Source organism: Schistocerca americana, chromosome X, assembly GCF_021461395.2.
Source record: "Schistocerca americana isolate TAMUIC-IGC-003095 chromosome X, iqSchAmer2.1, whole genome shotgun sequence".
Lineage (NCBI taxonomy): Eukaryota > Metazoa > Arthropoda > Insecta > Orthoptera > Acrididae > Schistocerca > Schistocerca americana.
Genome location: NC_060130.1, coordinates 464,495,910 through 464,517,586, shown reverse-complemented (window position 1 = coordinate 464,517,586; position 21,677 = coordinate 464,495,910).

The window sequence follows — 21,677 nt, the reverse complement described above, 5'->3', positions numbered from 1 at the left end:
CGTGTTAAAAATCAACTTATTTTTCTTCTTCAGGTTCTTGAAAGAAGACTATTTCCGCTGTGAACTAAATTCACATTTATTTTCCTCCAATGTTTTTATATCAGCACAAAGGCATTCAAATTTCTGTCTTTATAATTCTTTATTTTTTAAATCCAACAATTACATTTCTCAGTTGAAAACGTCATCATTGAAGGAAAAAAATTGAAAACTCTGTTACAGTAGCATGAAGAGGGCATTTTTCACAAAAAAAACCCGAAGGTTAACGTAGCTTTGCTGTTTCCGGGAATTCTGAAACATGTTGAGAAAAGCTTCCCTAATACTTAAAAATGTTGTTTTGAAATAGCAAATTATCAGAATTATGTTCTTGGCGATATTTCAAAAATGTTTAAATGCGTGTGAAATATTATGGGACTTAACGGCTAAGGTTGTCAGTCCCTAAGCTTACACACTACTTAACCTAAATTATCCTAAGGACAAACACACACACCCATGCCCGAGGGAGGACTCGAACCTCCGCCGGAACCAGCCGCATAGTCCATGCCTGGAGCGCCTCAGATCGCTCGGCTAATCCCGCGCGGCGGCGATGTTTCAACAGGCTTCGATAGTGAATGAAATTGCCTCTTTCCAAATCTAGATCTAATTTGTTTTGAGTAAACTAACTTCTCGTAACATGTTTCCTTTCTCTTGTAGTTTTCGGTTAAGCTGCTTTAGATGAGACGTAACGTCTACTATGAACTAAAATTTTTGGATCCGCTGACCGTTCGTTAGTTCAGGATAGTCATGCACCCTTCTCAAGGAGAAATGCTCTAATTTCTATTAGTTAAGGAAGCCCAACGTTTCAAAACGTTTGCTCTTGACAACCAACGTCCCTTGTTATGCATCAAAAGATCTGCGTACTTACTCTCTATTTCAGCCACATATCCTTTCAGCTGGCTATGATGAAGAGCTTTAGCACTGTACGTCCGTGCCCACACTTGGTATTCTGCGGAAGAACCACACTTAGGAGGCTGAAGAGCCGTATGTATCTCGCGAGCCACAGTTTTCGACCACTGCACTAGATCATAAACATTAATAAAGATGGAAAAAACCTTTTTGGAATGAAATAAATATTTTCAGTGATTTAGCCTCAGGAAATTTTAGGTTATTTAATAAAAATTATATATTTATTTATCCGTTACTAACCACCTACGTGGTTCAGTGTTTAGCGTTGATAACTTCTACTGAGGAGGTCTCGAATTTGATTTCCGCTAACAATCTGCACTTTTAACGCTGCTAAAAAGACGGAATCGAGGTCAACACAGCCTCGTGATACCAAATAAGAAACAGCTTGAATAGATAAGCAGCAACGCATGCAAGCCAGCCGCTGGCGTTAAATGGAAAGACGAGATATTTACATAACACTCTTGAAAAACACACGTTATATGTCATTACAATTAGCGTTAATTGGAAAAAGTATAAAAATGTTAATTATGGGAATGTTTTGAAATTATGCTGTGGAATATCTGATATTACTGTATGGACATAACATGTTTGCCCCCGTAACTGTCTGGGTAGCGTTTCTGACTGCCGTGCGGAGGACCTGAGTTCAGTTTCCGGTACTGCCAGCTATTTTTCCCTGGCAAGAGGATTGGAACGGATCTACAAAGCCTCGCGATACCACGTGTGTAAGGAGTGGCGGCTCCAAAGTATGGAATGTCGACAAGGCCGGGAGAGTGGTGTGCTGATCCCATGCCTTTCCATACAGCATCCGAATGACGCCACAAGGCAGAGAATGACGCAATGATCGGGTGGAAATGCGCAGGTCTCTAGGTTCGATTGCGGAGTTCAGGCTAGGGCGTGGTTCTCGCTGAGGTGATCCGATATGCGATACTATACGCTATGCGCCTGGGCATATAGCACAGAATCAACCCGTATTGGTGGAGCACACAGAAAAGTAGTTGGAGCGAGTTAACTGGTTCACACTGGGACGACAGAAATACGACACCAACCCTTACTCTATCTGAAGCAAAGCTAATTAGTTTCCCAGTAAAACCTTTAATTTTTGCTTAAAAAATTAAAAACCACAGTTTTTATATTTACGTGTGCACTCTGTTACGCAGGCTTCCTCGTTTGATTCTAAGGAAACTATTCGGCAAGGGAAATGATTTTTTGACAGCTTATAGCCTCACATCACAGCTTGATAATGAACTGCATGAATTGTATTCACAGTTGTGAATAAGGACAACCATCAGCTGTATAATGGAATGACGACAAAGAAAATTTGTGCCAGACCGGGAGTCGAATCCGTATTTCCCTCTTATTGCGAGTGGTCGCCCAACCATTAAGCTGTCCGAACACGCTTCACGGCCAGAGCCGAACTTCCATATATCATCAACCGTGTGTCAGCAATCTGTGTTCGTACATCCATTTCGGCGCATAAATACGATAGTGCAGTGCCTGTGTTGTTGTGAAGTACGATGCTTTGTTCCTTCAGACATTTCAGTGTATTTATGAGCAACACAGCCACTGCAATCGTATGTAATGCAAATGAAATAGTTTGCTGTGAATAATGTTCTCATTGGCCAGTTTACATTTGTAGAGTTTTAGGTCATACGCTTCTGTGTACAAAATATAGCAAACGCACGGAAGCAAGGGAAAGTGAGCGATATCTCCTTCCATTCCCAAGAAAATAGGTGAAATATTGGAAGTTGTTCACAACTTGGTTGGCGGCTACCCGCCACACGTGAGGCTATGGACTGCCATGCGGATTGCAGAGCTGCCTCGTGTTTCTCCTTCCTTGTATGCTGCTGATACAAGCCGAAGCTGGAAATGAAAAACTTATTGAAATGAAAAGACACCGGGAGTCATCAAATGACGACGCTAGCTGCCTTTTTTTTTCAATCTGTGCTCCCTGACTTCAGGAAACTTTGTAACAGGCGTAAAAGAGATCTGAAAGCTAAATTCCTATTATTTTTCAATGAGCAGCTGGAAGAAGCCGAGAAGGACACGTTCTGATTACCATTATCACAATGACCTGCTCCCAGTTCTGCAAACAGATTGTCTATCCCCACACAGTTCACCACTCACTGCTACACTATCGATGGTGGCTGATGTCACTCCAAACCCAGCGTTTCCTCTCAATACTTCTCAATCTGAATCACTAACTGCTTTTCGAAACTGAACAGTTGTAGAAATACATCTTAGCTTTATTAATTTCTATATATATTGGATGAAGTACCATATTAGGTGATCTTACAAAAAATTAACTTTTCAAGGTGGCATTTTTAACGTCATGCACACACTTTCACTATCTTACCATATTGTAATGAGTAGCTTCTTAGCAGGAGAAAGCAGCTGATACTCGTTGCTCCCAAAAGTGGTAACTGTTTGGTATTATTCTGTAGAATTCGTGGAACTTGTGTTCATGTTGAGAGACCTCACGAGAAACGACAGCCGAACTATGTATGATATGTATTGCATTGAACGAGTGCACCACGTATTTGCTTACCTTTTTCAGTTTTTTTGAACCTCAGATAATGATTAACCACAATGACGTCTTCTTTAGAAGAGCTCATGATTGCAGCTGAAACTGAAACAGAAACGTGATTCGTGCTGTCTTGTTGCTTGTGGCATCACGAGTCGCATTGCGTATCGTATCGCATATCGCATCGTCTCAGTGAGAATCACGCCTTAAGCAAGACCATTAGATATTTATTTATTGACTGTTGAAAAAAATGGTTCAAATGGCTCTGAGCACTATGGGACTTGACATCTGTGGTCATCAGTCCCCTAGGACTTAGAACTACTTAAACCTAACTAACCTAAGGACATCACACAGATCCATGCCCGAGGCAGGATTCGAACCTGCGACCGTAGCGGTCACGCGGTTCCAGACTGAAGCGCCTAGAACTGAACGGCCACACCGGCCGGCGACTGTTGAACACGTATGTTGGAATATTTCACTGATTTAGTGATCTTAGATGAATCGTAGTAAAGGTAGAGCAGTACATTGCTAGATTTATTAAAATTTTGACTTTCACATTTATAAGAAGTATTGTGATAATTAAATTATAGAACATTTCGGCCGTCGTACCATAGAGTCTTAGGTCTATATTACTTTCCTTTCTCATAGTATACACTCTAGAGAATGGTTGAAATCTTAGTTCGATTTAAAAAGTTATTTTTAATCAGAATTTAAAAGATCGGAAACCAGAAATGAGGGGAAACAATAACATTTCTACTTGGTGCTGAGCCGCCTCATTACCGGCAGCGTATATTTTGGTACCTATAGCATGTACTAGCTATAGTACATCTACATCTACATTGATACTCCGCAAGCCACCCAACGGTGTGTGGCGGAGGGCACTTTACGTGCCACTGTCATTACCTCCCTTTCCTGTTCCAGTCGCGTATGGTTCGCGGGAAGAACGACTGTCTGAAAGCCTCCGTGCGCGCTCTAATCTCTCTAATTTTACATTCGTGATCTCCTCGGGAAGTATAAGTAGGGGGAAGCAATATATTCGATACCTCATCCAGAAACGCACCCTCTCGAAACCTGGCGAGCAAGCTACACCGCGATGCAGAGCGCCTCTCTTGCAGAGTCTGCCACTTGAGTTTATTAAACATCTCCGTAACGCTATCACGGTTACCAAATAACCCAGTGACGAAACGCGCCGCTCTTCTTTGGATCTTCTCTATCTCCTCCGTTAACCCGACCTGGTACGGATCCCACACTGATGAGCAATACTCAAGTATAGGTCGAACGAGTGTTTTGTAAGCCACCTCCTTTGTTGATGGACTACATTTTCTAAGCACTCTCCCAATGAATCTCAACCTGGTACCCGCCTTACCAACAATTAGTTTTATATGATCATTCCACTTCAAATCGTTCCGTACGCATACTCCCAGATATTTTACAGAAGTAACTGCTACCAGTGTTTGTTCCGCTATCATATAATCATACAATAAAGGATCCTTCTTTCTATGTATTCGCAATACATTACATTTGTCTATGTTAAGGGTCAGTTGCCACTCCCTGCAGATCTTCCTGTATTTCGCTACAATTTTCTAATGCAGCAACTTCTCTGTATACTACAGCATCATCCGCGAAAAGCCGCATGGAACTTCCGACACTATCTACTAAGTCATTTATATATATTGTGAAAAGCAATGGTCCCATAACACTCCCCTGTGGCACGCCAGAGGTTACTTTAACGTCTGTAGACGTCTCTCCATTGATAACAACATGCTGTGTTCTGTTTGCTAAAAACTCTTCAATCCAGCCACACAGCTGGTCTGATATTCCGTAGGCTCTTACTTTGTTTATCAGGCGACAGTGCGGAACTGTATCGAACGCCTTCCGGAAGTCAAGAAAAATAGCATCTACCTGGGAGCCTGTATCTAATATTTTCTGGGTCTCATGAACAAATAAGGCGAGTTGGGTCTCACACGATCGTAAAGTCATGTAAAAAGTCATGTAAAAAGAAAGAGGTTTCTTCGAAGTAAGTGACGTGGCTCTTTATTATGTGACAGTTCGTTGAGAATCGTGTTCCATCTCCTCAACCATAAGCACTGCAGAGCTATGGTCCTCTTGGTCGTAGCTTACATGCAATCGCTCGAATGATAATGAGATTAATGTTCACTAACAGAAAAATGTAGTGGTATGATCTTTCCTTACACTGAGGTGAAAAAAGTCATGGGGTACCTCCTAATACGGTGTCGGACAACCTTTTGCCCGTCGCACTGCAGCAACTAGAGATGGTATGGACTCAAGAAGTCGTTGGAAGTCCCCTGCAGAAATGTTGTGCCATGCTGCCTCTATTGTCGTCTGTAATTGCGAAAGTGTTACCGGTGCAGGATTCGATGGGATCCGTGATTGGCCATATGTGTGGCCAAATCATTCGCTGGAATTGTCCAGGATGTTCTTCAAACCAGTCGCGAAAAATTGTGGCCCGCTGACATGGCGCATTGACATACATAAAAATTCCATCGTTGTTCGGGAACATGAAGTGCATGAATTGCTGAAACTAGTCTCCAAGAAGCCAAAAATTATCATTTCCAGTCGATGATCGGTTCAGTTCGATGTAAACACAACGCACGCCATTGTGGAGCCACCATAAGCATGCACAGTGCGTTGTTGACAACTTGGATCCGTGGCTTCGTGGGCTCAGCACCACACCCGAGCCCTACCATCAGCTCTTACGAATTGAAATCGGAACTCATCTGACCTGACGACGGTTTTCCTGTCGTCTAGGGTCTAACTATATGGTTACGAGCCCAGGAGAGGAACTGCAAGCGATGTCGCGCTGTTAGCGAAGGCACTGGCGTCGATCGTCTGCTGCCATAGTACATTGACGCCCTCTGAGCCTCGTGGACGAATAGCGCGAGCTGGGTTTCACACGATCGTCTTTTTCGAAACCCATGCTGATTCCTACAGAGTAGATTTCTAGTCTCCAGAAAAGTCATTATACTCGAACATAATAAGTGTTCCAAAATTCTACAACTGATCGACGTTAGAGATATAGTTCTGCACATCTGTTCCCTGTCCCTTCTTGAAAACGGGGATGACCTGTTCCCTTCTCCAATCTTTTGGAATGCTACCATCTTCTAGAGACCTACGGTACACCGTTGCAAGAAGGGGGGCAAGTTCCTTCGCGTACTCTGTGTAAAATCTATCTGGTATCCCATCAGGTCCCGCGGCCTTTCCTCTTTTGAACGATTTTTATTGTTTCTCTATCCCTCTGTCGTCTATTTCGATATCTACCATTTTGTCATCTGTTCGACAATCTTGAGAAGGAACTTAAGTGCAGTTTTCCTCTGTGAAACAGCTTTGGAAAAAGACATTTAGTATTTCGGTCTTTAGTCTGTCGTCCTCTGTTTCAGTACCATTTTGGTCACAGAGTGTCTGGACGTTTTGTTTTGACCCCCCTACCGCTTTGACACAAGACCAAAATTTCTTATGATTTTATGCCAGGTCAGTGCATAGAACTTTACTTTCGAATTCATTGAACGCCTCTCGCGTAGCCCTCCTCACACTACATTTCGCTTCGCGTAATTTTTGTTTGTCTGCAAGGCTTCGGCTATGTTTATGTTTGCTGTGAAGTTCCCTTTGCTTCCGCAGCAGTTTTATAACTCGGTTGTTGTACCACGGCGGATCTTTTCCATCTCTTACGATCTTGCTTGGCACAAACTTATCTAATGCATATTGTACGATAGTTTTGAACTTCGTCCACTGATCCTCAACACTATCTGTACTTGAGACAAAACTTTTGTGTTGAGCCGTCAAGTACTCTGAAATCTGCTTTTTGTCACTTTTGCTAAACAGAAAAATCTTCCTACCTTTTTAATATTTCTATTTACGGCTGAAATCATCGCTGCAGTAACCGCTTTATGATCGCTGATTCCCTGTTCTGCGTTAACTGTTTCAAATAGTTCGGGTCTGTTTGTCACCAGAAGGTCTAATATGTTATCGCCACGAGTCGGTTCTCTGTTTAACTGCTCAAGGTAGTTTTCAGATAAAGCACTTTAAAAAATTTCACTGGTTTCTTTTTCCCTGCCACCCGTTATGAACGTTTGAGTCTCCCATTCTATATCCGGCAAATTAAAATCTCCACCCACTTCGCGGCACTATCCCAACGGATGCGTTCGCTGTACATCCCACATTGATTTATACGGTTATTTTACACAGTGTTGCTTGCCTGTTAGCACTGACAACTCTGCCGAAACGCCGCTGCTGTCGGTCGTTAAGTGAAGGCCGTCGGCCACTGCGTTGTCCGTTGTGAGAGGTATTGCCTGAAATTTGGTATTCTCAGCACACTCTTGACACTGTGGGTCTTGGAATATTTTATTCCCTAATGATTTCCGAAATGTAATGTCCCATGCGTCTAGCTCCAACTACCATTCCGCGTTCAAAGCCGTCATGTGGCCATAATGATTTCAGGAACATTTTCACATGAATCATGTGAACACAAATTACAGCTCCGCCAATGCACTGCCGTTTTGTACCTTGTGTAGGAGATACTACCGCCATCTTTATATGTACATATCGCTGTCCCATGACTTTTGCCACCTCACCGTATGTTCTCCGCGTATTCTTTAAAAGTACATTGGCCTATTTAAGAGACTCTTACTTCGATGTACCACTATGAAAGAAAACCTCACAAAAATACTCGCTCTTTTGTTTTCTACGATTTGCTGAAAAAACCTGGTCGCATTTCTATAATTGTGTATGTAATGTTTTGCGTGCACAGGTTACGATCCTCTCAAGATGACGGAGGTTGTGAATTTGAACTTGGGTTCATATCGCAAATGTGGAATAGTTCTTTATGCAGCTCCTCAGTCAGTAGCTGCATAGGATGACAGGAGCAGCACTGACCGTCATTCGTCAACAGTTTCGTGGCGCAGCAATGTGTTCCGCCCAGCCAAGTTCAGGAAACAGCGCACCACGTCCATTACGCGCAGAACGTTGAGTTACACTTCCGCCGCCGAATTCGTGTGTAGCTGCTGCCGGCCCTCCGCCTGTGTCATCGGAGCCCACTAATTAGCGTCCTTTTTTCGTTCAATTTACGTCCACCCTTCTCTGCCAGATACGCAAAATAAGAAAGAGAAAATATTCGCTCCCAAAGGTGGCGGCGCTCTCGGCGTGCTTCTCTCATTTGCATTCCTATTATCTTGCGAGGTCCCAGTCGGTGGCCTTACTCGCAGGGAATGGAATGGTCGCGCTACTTCCTAAGGAGTAGGAATAAAGACGTCTGTCGTACCGCTTGCCGTGCAAAACGCCGTCTGGAAGGCAGGTACTGCGCGGAGGCAGAGTACTATAGGGATGGGAGACGAAGCACTTTCTCCTTTATTTGCCCCACCGCTCTGCTTTACGTCATTCCAATAACTTTAGCGAAACGTATGGATGCTACTCCTATACTCCGATTAAAATAACTTTGAGATTGACAGATTGCAGCCGCGAGGGGTGATGTTGGCGGTGTGTAGCTCTCCGCACTTGACGAGACTCTGTTCGTGCTTTCAGAATAGTCATAAGAGCGAGTACGTGGCATTCGAGAAAGAACTTCGATTGACAGGCGACCGACCTCTACTACTCGACTCGATGAAAGTCAATAACAAAGTTATTTTAATCGTATTATAGTACAAACGCACCAGCTACTTCTCTGGCACTACTGAGCTTCGAAAATACTTTCAATGACATGCTCTTCTTTTTGGTTCATGCTAGAGTCAATCTGTAGCTACACTGTCAAGGGAACATTCTCAGCCGGCCGCGGTGGTCTAGCGGTTCTAGGCGCTGTCAGGAACCGCGCGACTGCTACGGTCGCAGGTTCGAATCCTGCCTCGGGCATGGATGTGTGTGATGTCCTTAGGTTAGTTAGTTTTTAGTAGTTCTAAGTTCTAGGGGACTTATGACCACAGATGTTGAGTCCCATAGTGCTCAGAGCCATTTGAACCATTTGAACATTCTCAAATGTAAATAAACGACCTTGATGAAAGAAGTGGTGCATTCCTGGCTCGCAGCTCAACCGACAATCTTCTTTCATGAGCGCATCAGGAAGCTTGTACAACGATGGACCAAGTGCGTTGAAACGCAAGGAGACTACGTCGAAAAATGATGTTCTTGTAAGTTTTCTATTTGATTACAATAAAATTTTTAACTACTTTGCCGATAATAATTGACTTACCCCCGTATTTCAGCATTCGCGGTGACCAAATGCTGACCTGCCACCTGCATCTTCATGATGAACGTCAGTTAGTATCGTGTGCTTGCTGTTGTAAATACTATTACACATGTTCACGATTTTTCAGTTCTGATCATGACAAGATAACCTACCAAAATAGTATTGTATTTCGGTAGGACCAAAGACAGCCATATAGTTGAGAACAGACATGAAATCGCTGATGGTTCTCTATTTCAACCCGAATGCTATAGTTCACTTTTGATTCCTTCAGCAGGGTACCGTAGTTAACCGTCATGACCAACTACAAGTTGTAAAACGATAGTGGTGGCGTTAAAAGAGTGTCTCGGCTACGTTCCCATTCAAAAAGCGTTGAGTATCAGCAAAAACAAACTGAAAACGGTTTCAGGCCCCTACCTTAAAAACTGTTTCCGTCTATAGCTTAAACTTCTGGACAAGCGCATCAATCCCATTGCACACTGATGCAACATTGTACATGTTCTGTGAAATCCAAAATGATTGGACTGAATAATGTCAGGCGATTTCGGCTCCCACACGTACGTTTCAGAGACCCAGCGGCCATTAAAACAAAGTGTGTACAAGGTACCAATGTACCACATTCATTATAATTCATCTCGGTTTTGAATTTTTATTTTACAGACTCTTATTCTCGATCGTATTCTGTAACTTTCCTATTTGCTATTGCTTGCTTAACCGATAGCATGTCAAATTTTGATACGAAAATAAAGCTTCGTGTAGATGCAGGAGTTTATCTGTTAGACTAGACTGTTTTGCGTTACCGCTCGATGGTGCGAAAACGCTTCGACTGAAGTGTAAAGTAAGGTAATTGTGACTGAAATTGGTGCATTTTTCGTAGTGGGAACTGAACTGCAAACAGAAGTACTTTGTTAGCAAGGTTCTTGTGACAGATCTGCCCTGATGGGATGCCTTTCGCGTGGTGCGGCGGTATGATTTTAATATTAATCGTTGGGCACAGAGGCCGCGTTGTGCTCACTCCTGTCGCTTGGCAATGCTGGTGAGTGCCGCATTGATTTCGCCCACGTGGGCTGCATAAATATTCTGAAAATGTAGCCGCACCACCGCTGAGGACTGCTCGTCAACCGAAGCCACGAGACATGCAACCATGTAATCTCCGCCACTCTTCGCTCAAAATCACTACTCGAACTTTGTACTTTCTAGAATTGTCGACTTATTCGTGTAAACATTTGCTAATTTTTCTCCACTAATGCATCTGCGATATTCTTTCTTAACTTGAACAAACTTTCCTTACCGACAAAATGTCCGATACCCCCCGTCAATTGAAGACTGTACTTTTTAAATGCTCTTTTCGCTGTAGGACTGTCGTTTCTTAGTAATTATCCAGTGAGACGGACGTTTGAAATCGCTTCCCGAATGAACCCATGATGTTTCTTTTTCAAATTTTTATCGTTCTTGTTATCAGCTTTTTTCAAATCAGTGATTGGAGCTAGACACATTATTCCTTTAATCAGAGGTTACTGTCTAAAAAATGTGAGATACACAATTTAACATTTGTCTATGTTCGAGCCAGATCCTGATAGTGACTAAACAGACTGCTTGGCAAAAAAAGTGAGGCGCCCAGATGACAAGGTCTGAAGTCAATGTAACTTCGTACACGTACCTACCTTTAATAACTATAGTTGCAAATCTCTGTGACAGGTAGAACGGCCACAACCGTGCATTAGTATTGTTCGTATTTAGTTCTATTACCAGTCCTGGTAGGGTATATAATGGACGTGAACGGCGTCAGATGTTGAGTGATCACTATGTAGGATACGTGATGCAGCATACTCGTGTGAAACAGCACATGACGGAGTTTTAAAGGGACCTTATTGTGTGTCTCCATTTGGCCGACTGGTCAAATTGTGCAATATCTAGATTACTGGGGCAATCGGAGACAGTGGCTCGACGTTGCATTGCATGGGAACGTGATGGAAGGCTTACTCGTCGTCAAAGTTACGGTCGGCCACATCTGAACACCACAAGGGAGGATCGCCCTATACTCACCAAGCACAACGTAACTCTTTCACAACTGCGCCAGCTATCCGAGACTCCCTGCAGCATTTTGTGTCTTCTTGCAGCATTGGTCGGGGACGAGGAGCTGCCGGACTAGGGAGTTATCGTCTCATGCGCAAGCTGCCATTAACATCACAACACAAGCGGCTGTGTTTGGAGCAGTGCTGTGACCGGGAATCGTGGACTTCTGATGAACGGCTTCGAATTGTGATGGGCGATGAATCACGGTTGTACACGACCCCAGTTGACCATCGCCAGTGAGTATGGTGGCGACATGGGAAGAGGTGCCATGGTTCGCAGAGGAAAGCGGTGTTACTCCTAATGTTATGGTTTGGGTGGCCATAGGTTATGGCTTCAGATCAATGCTAGTAGTGATTGAAATAACTCGGAGGACACAAGGATACATCACGGACATTCTGCATCCCCGTGTGTTACCGCAGTGTCTTGTTCTGTTCTTCAATAGGACAATCCTCGTCCACAAATGGCACGCGTTTTATGAACTGTCTGCGTGATGCTGATGTACTCCTGTCGCCAGCAAAATCTGCATATCTGTCCACGAGAGAACATGCGTGGGACCAGCTCTGACATCAACTCCGTTACCGTGCCAGTATCCAGTTTATCAAGGAACAGTTACAACAGTTGCGGGCCAGCTGTCTCAGGAGAGGATACAACGGCTTTATGAGAACCTTCGCAACCAAATCATTGCATGTATCGAGGTCAGGTGGGCTGCAACGTCGAACTGATATATGGGCTCATACTGCCAAGTTATTTGTAAATTTGACTCGATTTTGTAATCACTGAAATAACCTCACATACCGTCTCAACCCGTGCAGTTCCATTTCGTTTCCTCCTCCATTCTGGATGCTTCACTTTTTCTGTCAGGCAGTATATTTATGCATGCTCTTTTACATAATACTATGTAACATTTACATGCCCTTTATGAAGGGCTGCGACTAATAATTACCTCGTCTAAATGCAGAGGCCATTGCTGCCACTCTGGGTTAAACCGAAGAAAACACAGCAACCAGCCACGGTTTTTTCTTGAAATATCTGGGTTTTTTTCCATTAGCTAGCACAAGGTCTCAACAGTCTCATTACCAAAAAATAATATTCTGAATCTGTCATGTACAGTCACGAGCTAAAATCTGATGGCCTTTGCTGACTGCGAGACTGAGTGCCTCGTGGTGGCGTTGCGGGCAGAGCAGAGACGAATGGGAACTCACTGTTTTGAGTTAGCGATGTAGAAGCGTGCAGAAACTAGCTCGAGCGCTGAATCGCTCGACAGTCTGTCCATCGCTCCAGCTGCGACAAAACAAGCTCTGAGAACAGACGCTGCAATGGATTACGATTTGGACAACATGGCTTTGGCAGTACTGTTCCAGGATTCGGAAGATGAACAACCGACTAGGCTCCACCAATAAGAGCCGTGAGAAACAAAAGAAGAACTCTGGCTATCATCGCCATTATTTGAAACACGCTGAAAGGGATGGCCCTTCGACCAGCGTAAACAGACGACCTTCCACTATTCAGTTTTAATTCAAAGGCGCACTCAACAAAACATTAGAGGACTTTCTCACCAGGTTCAAGATGGGCATATTGTTCTTGTCTGAGACAAATCTCTGTCCCACTCAGATCTTTAAACTGCAAAATATGACGGGTTATCGAACAGACTGGGTAAATGGACAAAAGGGTGGAATGACTCTTTTTATCAAGTGCCACTTCATTAGTACTCCCCCAGCTAGCGACCTTGGAAGCAGATCCACCAACTGACACCGCACATCTGGTCAACATACTCAACGTGATTTCAAGGACCGGTCGCTATCTTTTGGTGTGGAAACATGCAAAGACAATGGTCATACCGAAGATTGGTAAGCATATGCCACTTGCGCGGTATTATAGACCTACACGCTTACATCAGCCCGATACACAGTGCTCGAGAGGGGATACCGCAAGAGGCTAACCATCTCACTTCTGACATAATACTACCCTTCGAGTTTCGGAGAGCTCATTCAACGGCGTATTACCTCCAGTGATCAGAGGAGGAGGCTTTCGACACACAGTAGCGCCGCATGTGCTTCGATGGGGTGCTCTTTGACGTTTCCAGAGCGTACGACAATGTGTGCAAGACGGACTCTTGTCCAGGTTACTTGAGCATGGGGTGTCGGTGTCACATGTCTGCCTTATCCGCTCCTATCTCGACGACAGGATACTCTATGTGCGAGCTGAAGCTGGACTGTTCACAATTCTCTGCGATCTGTGGTGGCGTACTACAGGTCTCGGACTTCACCTCTAACAGCCTGCGCACTTCGGTCGTCAAGTGGCACCTTGGATCCAATGCTACCAAGATGCAGTTCTTGGTAGTTACTCGCCACTCCATCCCTGCAACGCTTCCACCCACCAACATCGCAAGCAGCCCTGTTCCGCAGAGTAACACTGTGCAATATCTTGGTGTGCCGCTAGACCGCTGTCTGAAGTGGTACCAGCGTGTACGAGAAGCTAGGAACAAATCTAGTGGTGGGCTCAACACGTTGTACACATTGCCAAATTCATCTTTCATCCAGCCACCGCAGCTTGTTCATCCCTGTACTGGAACACGCTGCCATCTTCTGAGATCAAGCCGCCGAAACGCGCATACGGATGCTACAAACAGTGCAGAACCGTGCACTGCTGTTGGATCTGCATGAAATGGCTCAGGTTCCAAATCTCACAGACCGTTTTACAGCGACTTCCCAAAGCTTATAAAAAATCTGCAAGAAATAGGAGCAAAAATCGTATACATCTTCCGTACTGAAAAAATAGCTGGAGAATTATGCATAGATCCGTGAAGATCTGTTCTAGTGACGACACAGGCAGAAAATGGCGAAATCCAATAACATAAACGATTTTGAGAAAGAGAAGATTGCTATACCCGACACCTATGAACGAGGACCTCGGAAACGGTGGAGCTACAGTCGTACCTACGTGATGGCTGGTCTAGACATTGGTGTTTAGGATCACACCGCTCAGCACACATTATTGAACATGGATCTCCACAGCAGACGACTCTTACATGTTCAGATGCTGACCCAACTGTCTTTTTCTTTTTTCTGGACTTATCCCGTGTCTTCACAGCGTCGGCATGTTAATCTCGATTTGGCAATGTTAGTCGTACAGAGTGGCCGGATACCATTCCTGCCACCACCCCTTCCTGCCAGGATGGAATTTACGCACCTCATCTGTCTACGTTTAGCGTTATCCCATGTGAAATTGTGTGAACGTCTGTTTGCGGATTGTGTAACTGAGGCGGGACATGTGTACGATACCGATATTCACCTTGTCGGAAACCGCCAAAAACCATTGGTCCTAGTTGTCGGTCCGCCGGGTGGATTCAGTCTGATGCCGGTGCGCCTCCCCGAATCCCGGAAGCGACGCGCTAACGCACGCGGCTGTCCGGGCGGGTCCCCATGTTAACCCAACAACGTCGCCAGTTATCACAGTATCATTGAGATTGGGCCACGGGACAATGGAAACGTGTCGCTTCGTCGTATGAAGAACGTTTCTAGTTACACTAGGTCGATGATCGTGTCCGAAGACGCCATTATCCAGGCGACGACTGCACGAAACATGCTCCGCACCACGGACGCAAGCCATTGGGGGCAGAATTTTACTATGAGGGACATTTACTTGGGCTACCATGGGACCTGTGGCAGTAATCGAAGGCACCATGACAACTGTGGACTTTCTTTCTTTGGGCCTTTGTCCCGCTTCAACGCGGGGTTGGCCGTCTTAGTGCGGAATTGACAGTGTTAGTTGCATAGGCTGGCCGGATGCCCATCCTGACGCCATCCCAAACCCCCTGTGACGTAAGTAGTGTCTGCGCCTAGTGTAAGCCATGAAACAGTGCGAACGTTTTCAAATGTCTGTGGGTCGTGTAACTGAGGCGGAACGTGGGGACCAGCCCGGTGTTCACCTAGTGGGATATGGAGAAACATGACGTCTTCCCTGACAGCGATAGCACCTTCTGGCAATGGGTTCCTGAAACACGCCCTTAAAAACATTTTCATAACAATTAAGGGAGTAGTTCATCGATTTACGTTGCAGTAACGGTTGTACTGACTCATGAGGTACGACTCTCTGGAGGGAAGAAGAAGAGAGGCTGGTGAAGTTAAAGAGGAAAAGCAGGAAGGGTGTTAGGAGGTGTCTTTTGGGTAACAATTCTGGGGTTGCAGACTGTGATATGCTAGGGCGCAGGAAGAAATAAAGTAAAAGTTAATGTGTATTAATTTTGGATATGGGATATTTGTAACTTTTTGGATCTTATGAGGCGTGCTATTCCATAGTAATCACAAGGCTGAAGGAAAACGTGTGGTATGAGGAGGGACTGACAGTAATTTAGAATGGAAAAATCGAAGATCTCGTGACTATTGTTGGTGTAAAATTGATATATTTGACACTTATTTGGAGTTATTATTACCGAGGAGACGGTGGAGCAAACATAGTATGTGATAATCTCGAAATGTTCAAATGTGTGTGAATTCCTAAGGGACCAAACTGCTGAGATCATCGGACCGTAGACTTACACACTACTAAAACTAACTTAAACTAACTTATGCTAGGAACAACACACACGCATGCTCGAGGGAGGACTCGAACCTCCGGCGGGAGGGGCCGCGCAATCCGTGACATGGCGCCTCAGACCGAGCGGCCACTCTGCGCGCCTGATAATCACGCCTTAGCACTACGTAATGAGGATAGTTTTCCATATGTGGTGATCTTGTTTGTAGGTTATTGACCTCACAAAGGATTTTACAACGAGTTCAAGGCTCCGGCAGCTGCTTTTTGTTCTTGTTAAAGGACATTGCAGTAGTCTGAGATGGGGGACCAGCAGGCTCCCTCCGAAACATTTTCCTTTTGATGTGTCCTGAGAAGATCTTTCCGTGCTTTGCTAAGTTATAAAGTGAATTATATATCTTTCAGTCCACAGATACAGCATTAGCAGGCCAGTTTAACCTTAAATCCTGTGATCTCTAACTGAAGGCAGACGGAATGTACACCAAAATGAAGCCAGTCGGAATGTACACCAGAAACTCAACCATAATACATCCGATGTAATGCATTCAAAAGTATAAACGCTGTCAACCTCAGCTCGGAAGCCAGGCAAAGCGGCGCAGTGGTAATGAGAGGTGGGATGTGCGATATTGGTGCCCGTATAGTCATACCAATTTATGTCTCCCACGATTTCCGAGATCTTCTAAGGCGATCCTCGGATGTTTCATTGAAGTACACAGCGCTGGAAATATTACCTCATTTTTGTCCTACTAAGCTAGTAATACGGCTCTAATGAATTCGACAAAGGTAGAAAATTCTCTGACCTTCCTTCTTTCCATCAACAGCTCGGGAAATCACAGTCGAGTTGGGGTAAACTTGTCTCTTGTTGTGTGCGTTCCCCAGATGGTAGCTAGTACGTGCGATGAGAAAAGAAGGAAGAGCGAGAGAAATGAGTGTTTATTGTGGGAACAGATGCAGTAAGCGGGCTGCACGGTCCTCTCAAAGGCGCATCGGAGCTACAGTGGCCATCTTGTGCTGCCTTCTGTCGCCTTACAAACGAATCTTGTTCACAACAGATCTCTGAAGCCAGGTAGAATCACCCTTGCTAATAAAAATGATACGACTGATGAGCGAAATTTGTTTCTGAGGGCATGGCATTAGATCTACCACGCTAGTGTTCATCGTCACGTAGCGAGTGTTATTTGCACCTGCTGCCGCATCTCTTCCTATTCAGCCAGTCCCCTTCCTGGCGCTCTCTGTGCATTATTGCCTATTAGACAATTTTCGTCCTTGTTCTTGGTGGGCGTACTATCTTCTTTGTCCCTTGCGAAGTTCAGTTCCAAATTATTTCTGCCTGTCAGTAGTCATCTATCCTTTCCAGAAGGCTGACCCACAATAGCTATTTTGTTTATATTTCAACGATTACCATCTTTTGTAGTCTTTTTTGCCTGCTGCGATGTATATGTCTTTTAAGGGCATTGTGTAATTACGGTTCCACAAACGCTGCGAAGTCAGGTCGTTTTATTCGTTACAATGGGCCTATTGTAAGTAAATGGTACATGTTTTGGGTTAATACACATTAAGCAAATCGATTTAAAACACAAACAAATACATCGAAAACTTCACTGAAATTATCAATCAAGAAAATGGATAAAGACACAAAATATTACGAAACAACCACAGATTATACAAACCACCAACAATAACACTATGAGAGGTTATTGAAATTGCAACATGCTAAATAAAACTGATTGTAACTATACAAAATCTCTGGTACATTGTCAAATAAGCTGTCACATAATTATTACTCTAAAGAAAAGAAATAACAGTACATATCTAGTACAACCAACCGCTATTACTTCAAGAATACTAATGAAAGTTAACTGAAAGAAAGAGACAGTGAGAGAATCACAATAACGTGTGGGTGTCAAACCTGTCAGACGTGTGTAACAAATTTTATAAAAATGTTTCCTAATTAATACTTACTATGATATTAGAAATATTGCACCAGAAGTGTGTTCCATTTACTTACAAATAGTCCGACAATGGCTATTTGCCGAAGTAGGGCTATTGTAACGAATAAAATAATCTGACTTTGCAGCGTTTTTGAAACCGTAATTATATGATGATTAACGTCTTGCTGCCTCCCATGATCTCCCTTATTGTATTATTTTTCACATGGTCCATCCTATAAATGCCACAACTCCTTTTCCGAAAGACCGTTTTCAGTGCCAGCATTCTTTCCCTCTGTCTTTAATTCATCTCCGATGTCTCTGCAATGTGATTTTGCTGTTTGATGACAGCGATGCTCCCAAATATCTGAAAGCGTCACATTCTTGGATTTTTGTCAGTTGTCTAGGTCTTATATATCTCTGTCTCCTACTCTTAAATATTCACTTTGCTGAATATTAACTGTCAGTCTCTAATCTTCGAATCCTTTGTTCAACGAAGCTTGCATCATTCTTATCTCCAGCTAAACTGTCATGATACTATGCGAATAGAAGTGTCTCCACATTTGATCTTCTGCATGTATTTCTACATCTGCTACGGGCTTACTCGATGTAAGTTTTAAATAAGGTCGGTACCGTAGAGCATCTTTGTCGTAGTCTGTACCTTAACCTTACTCGCACAGTGTGTATGGCTTTGTACTGATCCAAAACCTGTTTCATGATATGGCGTCATAGGCTTTTTGCAAATACACAAATATTAAATGAGACACAACTGTTGCTTTGGAAGTAATACCCATTCACGAATCTGTAGCTCGAATATACTAAGTTCATGACTACTAACAGACTGCAGCGATGTAGAGAAGGGAATAGTGAGGGGGTAGCAGTGTTCCTGTTGGACATCCAGCCACGCTTGACGAGGCTGAGAGACGTGCAAGATAACAAGCACGTGCAGCTCCAGGAACAATTGCAACTCACGTTGGCTCCTGCCCCCCTCCCGCACATACATATACATTCGTTATGATAAATCATAACATCATTTAAAGCAAAATATATGTGCAAAGTACAGAAGTACGAATAACCTAAGAAAAATCACAAAGCATAACTATAACTTGGCATCACGTAAAAATATAGTATGAGAATTTACTACACTGTTTCAGCGGTAGTTATGAATAAAACTGGCACTTGCAAACCAGTTGCGTTGGGATCCGCTGGGCCATATGCACATAATAAATATTTGTCTGTTCTGGAGTACTACGGATATTAGCAATTTTGTTTATTTATCTATAAATTTCATTTTTATATCCAGTTAGTGGCTATCGAAAACTACAATAATTTCTACAGAAAAAAACCCCAAGGTGTACTGTAGGTCTCTTTGGTAATATAGTGAACATTAGTCAGACATCTGAGACCTTTGATAGAATACAAACTAGAAAATCATAAGAGAAGCAGTGAGATAAGAAAGGGGCTCTATGTTCTAGGAACAGTAAAAAATATCCAACAATATGCGAAGAAAAAGGCATGACCATCTACTACGTAGTAAACCAAGCTGGATGCCAAGGAAAACCTGTGGCTACAGATGCAAGGGTATAAGCAGGATAGGAAGACAACGAAGAAGATGGTGGATCAGCTTTAATGGGCTCGGTTTCGGAACAGGCAAAGATGCCTAATCCGAAGGTGTACATGATGATGTTAAGTCAGACGCCGAGAAAATTATCATTTAACAGTTACCAGATTTTACTGTGGAAATATTTCTCATTTGCTTCTAAAACTCCTAATAACGTACATTGCAAACCTTTACAATTGCAACATCAGGAGAAATAGCAAATGGCTAAATGTTACGTATTGTGCTTATATAGTGCAGTAGGAAAAATACAAAGCTAAAGTTAGAGGTGGTTTAGGGCTATACAGAATGCGCGGTGTAGTTCAGTCCTGTCGTATGTGGCAGTAATAATGGCTCTAAGCTGGCTGAATCGAGCCGAACTGAGCTTCGATTGCAAATACGGGTACGTCATTCCATGGTGCTTCAACTCGACACGAGAGTTCAATATCTGTGGTGGCGGGAGAGTAGTTGCCTGCCTCCAGTCTCTTGGCAAACCATAACCGGATATTTTCTATGGGTGAGACATCTGGACGACGTGCTGGCCATGGCAACATTCGCGGCAGATTAGGGCAGCATGGGCAGCATGCCGTCTTGCGTCATCTTGTGAAACAGAATGTCAAGGATAATTGAAGATAGGACACTATCACTGGCCTTAACGCGGTAGGAATGTAACTCCTGCTGCAAAATTACGAGCTATGAGAACGAAAGGTGATGGTGTTATGTATTAAATGGCACCAAATACAATCACGCTAGTTACTGTGCCATTTTGACTATGGCGAATGTAGTCTGGCAACATTCGTGTTCCGCTGAGTCCCCACTCAAATACACCTCCATGGTGATAGGGTACGCAGAACCGGGTCTCATATGAAAAAACTAAGTGGTACTATTCCTGCATCAACTGTCGGGCGCACTACTGTCGGTTGCTGTGTCAAGGAAAGCCCGTATGGGTACCTGTCTTGCTGAAAACAAGCCCATTTACTAAACCTGGATACTGTATGACCCTTCACAGCCGACCGTACGATATGTCCGTCCTCTCGCTCGTTAGTCCTATGGGGCCGATGAGATCCTCCATTGCAATTAGATAGCCCCCATAAACCCACTGACCTCATATTTGCGTGAAAATCGTGACAGTCTAACGAACGTGAGCAGAAATACCGTGAAACGATAAACTGCAGTTCCGATACGCCACAGTTCTGCTGCTGTCGAATTCTGACACGTGCTGGCAGACTTTACCTTTCTTACTCAAGTAACTGCACGATCTTCTCACAAACAAGCAACACTCAGTTGCAAAATCTGACAGGGAAACTCAAAGCGTAATATTTTCCTTATATACAGAATGAAGAATGTATTACTCCTAGCCGGCCGGGGTGGCCGAGCGGTTCTAGGCACTACAGTCTGGAACCGCGCGACCGCTGCGGTCGCAGGTTCGAATCCTGCCTCAGACATGGACGTGTGTGATGTCCTTAGGTTAGTTAGGTTTAAGTAGTTCTAAGCTCTAGGGGACTGATGACCTTAGAAGTTAAGTCCCATAGTGCTCAGAGTCATTTGAACCATTTATTACTCCTACCTACTGCGTGCCATTGCTCTGAAACCATAATCATTTTCGGACCGAGCGAGGTGGCGCAGTGGTTACCACACTGGTCTAACATTCGGGAGGACGACAGTTCAAATCCGCGTCCAGCCATCCTTCTTTTGGTTTTCCACGACTTTCCTAAATCACTTCAGGTAAATGCCGGCATGGTTCCTCTGAAAGGGCACTACCGATTTCCTTTCCCATCCTTCCCTAATCCGAGCTTATGCTCCGTCTCTAATGACCTCGTTGTCGACGGGACATTACACTGTAATCTGCTCCTCCTCCTCCATTATTTTCGTATCGAAGGATGCAACACACTT